The sequence below is a fragment of the Zophobas morio genome, unplaced genomic scaffold (assembly GCF_036711695.1).
Source record: "Zophobas morio isolate AGI-343-1 ecotype UQ-CSIRO unplaced genomic scaffold, CSIRO_AGI_Zmor_V1 ptg000026l, whole genome shotgun sequence".
In the NCBI taxonomy this organism is placed as follows: domain Eukaryota; kingdom Metazoa; phylum Arthropoda; class Insecta; order Coleoptera; family Tenebrionidae; genus Zophobas; species Zophobas morio.
In genome coordinates this window covers 5,438,935-5,441,827 of record NW_026972131.1, presented here as the reverse complement: position 1 = coordinate 5,441,827, position 2,893 = coordinate 5,438,935, and the positions used below count along the sequence as shown (strand labels likewise).

Sequence of the window (2,893 nt, the reverse complement as noted above, 5' to 3'; positions counted from 1 at the left end):
AGTTAAAGTTGAAACTGCAAAACCAAATACTCTGAAATCGTATAAACGTTTTAAGGTTATTGTTAGCATGGTTGACTCCGAATATTTGAGAATAGCAGTGATCAGTGACCAATCACCAATTGCGCAGACCTTGATTGTCAGTGGCGTCGGTGTTTTAAATTGGAGAGAGGTTATCTGAAATATACAGTATATACATCTAATATTTGCCAAGAACGGTCCAGTAGTTTAGGAGATTATTTGTCTTTAAAAATGCAACACAGACAGACAGACGAAAGACCCAGTTTTTCGTAATCTACGGGTCATGAAACGTCGAAAAAACGTGAAGGAAGCCAGTCGCCTGATGGACTCGATTGCTTAGCTTACGCTCGGAATGTAATAAATAAATTAGTGAGTTCTTGAACTCTAAATTTATTGAAAATAAGACAAGGATAAATATAAAGTAAGCCAAAATAATAAAAATAGGATAAAACAATAATATAGTACTCAACATATTAAAAAAAATAAAAAAAAAGTAGAAAACTTTCTTGTATCTTTTTTAATTATATTTTTCCTTCTAAAATCATTTGCTCCAATTCCCGTCGCTTCACTTTCCCGGTCACCGTCAAAGGAAGTGACACAATGAATTTAATTCCAGCTCGTAACCGCTGCCTATCTGAAACTCTTTCCTCAATAAACTTCTCGATTTCTTCCTCGCTGACTTGAAAACCGTCGTTTAGTACCACCAAACCCATAGGATGATGATCATTGTCTTTGGGAATACCAACAACTGCAGCTTCTTTCACAGCAGGATGATTCAACAACTCATTCTTAAGTAAAGTAGGTGCAATAAACCAGCCCTGATATTTGAAAGCCTCCTTAACCCTATCTACCACATAGAAGCAAAAATCTTCATCAATCGCCAGTCTTCAACCACCCATCTTCATCGAAAGCATCCGACGAATCCATGTTGTAGTACCCATTCATGATAAATTTCGACTTGACTCGTAGCTCTCCACGTTGATTGAAACCCACGTTTTTCCCAGTGTCGATATCCACAACCTACAACTCTAGTTAGTACCTACTCTATAATTAGAAAAATTGTATATTAAAACCTTGTACGAAATTCCTCGAACCGGAATACCAACAGTTTCGATTTTCTCAGGATTTTTACGCAGTTCTGCGTGATGTTTGTCGTTGGGATTCAACATGGTAAGTGGCCGAGAAATCTCTGTTTGCCCATACCACGCGCCCAAATATACATTAGGAAAAACCTCTTGAATTTTGAACAAATATTCCTTTGAAATGCTAGATCCGAGTACCATAAAGTACAGAACACTTTGGACATCAACGTCTCCTCTTCTGTTTGTGAGGATTTCAATAGCATGAGCTGGTACCACCATCACAAAACATATTTTATACGTTTGAATATAATTCCATGCCTCTTTTCCATCGAAAGTTTCGCACACTAGCCGGCAGTGACCGTCAGTTATGGATCTCATCAGAATAAGACTAGCTGACCCCCAATAGAGAAAAGAGTAACTGAGATATGTTATGGGTAAAGATATATACTTTGCGACGTTCCTTCTGTAGGCCTCATCTGGATTATCAGTAAGTCTCATATTGAGCATTTGCCCAATAAAATCGTAATGACTTAGACATACAGCTTTTGGTAAGCCTGTACTACCGCTGCTGAAGTGTATCACTGCAGTGTTATCAAGATTATCGATTTTCACAGGCTGAAACCCTTCTTCACACGCATGAAGTTTAAGAAACTCAAAAAACTGGGTGTGTTTATCACTTTGGCCAAAAACTACAATTTCTGCGTTTGCTGAAGTTTCGTCTAGTACTTTTTCCAGTGTTGGTATTGACTCTGGTGCTGAAAATATTATCTTTGGTTGGATTGTGTTTACGAGATGTTTCATTTCTTGCGGTGAATACATAGGATCGATGCAACCTATGATCGCTCCTAGCAATTGCGTTGCTATGTAGGGCACTACCGCGTTTAGGTGGTTTTTTGTGCACACGGTAATGACGTCACCACGTGAAATTTTTCTGTCTGACATGTGTAGAGCTGTCCGGATGGAGCGTTGTAGAAGTTGACCAAATGTGTCTTTTTCCCCTGTTTTGGCAACTATCTGTTAACAGAGGAAATGCGTTTGAGGAATTGCTTGTAAACGAGTTAGGTAGTACCTGGGCGATATTGTCTTTGTGTTTCTTCATGTTAGTAAAAATGAAACTACCCAGGCTTTGCGTAGGTTCTATGGCTATGTCGGGGGTAGTTATTATGTTGTCTATCGACATGGTGATGTTATCTGTAAGTATTGAGAATGCTCGGAGAAAAATATTGAGTTTTTTCTTTATTATACTTACTAGAGTTTTGTTTCTCCATGGTTTACGCTACTAGACTGGATTGTGTGCGATTCACGAAGAGTTTAAATATTGTGTCTAATTACTACTGGTATCGCAATACAGCATATAATGTATTATCTTATCTGTATTACATAGGCAACAGTGTGTCATAAGCGAGACCTAAAAGTGAATGTGTTTATGTCAACAGGTAGTAATTATTATATGTATGAACTGCGTATTATTATAATAACTAAGTACAAACAATTTAGTGTCACGCCACTCAAGCAATTAAGTAGATATTTGCAATAATTTTGATATGTATATACACGTACCATTGATAAAAACAATATTGTGGTCCCAGAATTTTAGAGAAACTAGATAAACCATTTTTGATGTAATGAAAAAAATTGGGCGCAAATTGATTGAGCTGACCTCCCCTCGCTCCTGAGGTACAATGAAATAGAGGCGTCCGACATCGTTTCTCTGTCATAGTGAACTTTTCTACCTGGGATGGGTATCTGTACCTGTTTAGATTAGTGCCTAATAGATTCATCCGCATTCGTGC

The 2,893-nt window shown here is 37.8% G+C and overlaps 1 pseudogene; it reads right to left on the bottom strand.

Moving 5' to 3' along the window:
• Positions 1-539: 539 nt before the first annotated feature.
• On the bottom strand, positions 540-2,368 carry LOC135136034 (uncharacterized; annotated as a pseudogene).
• Between the last annotated feature and the right edge of the window lie 525 nt (positions 2,369-2,893).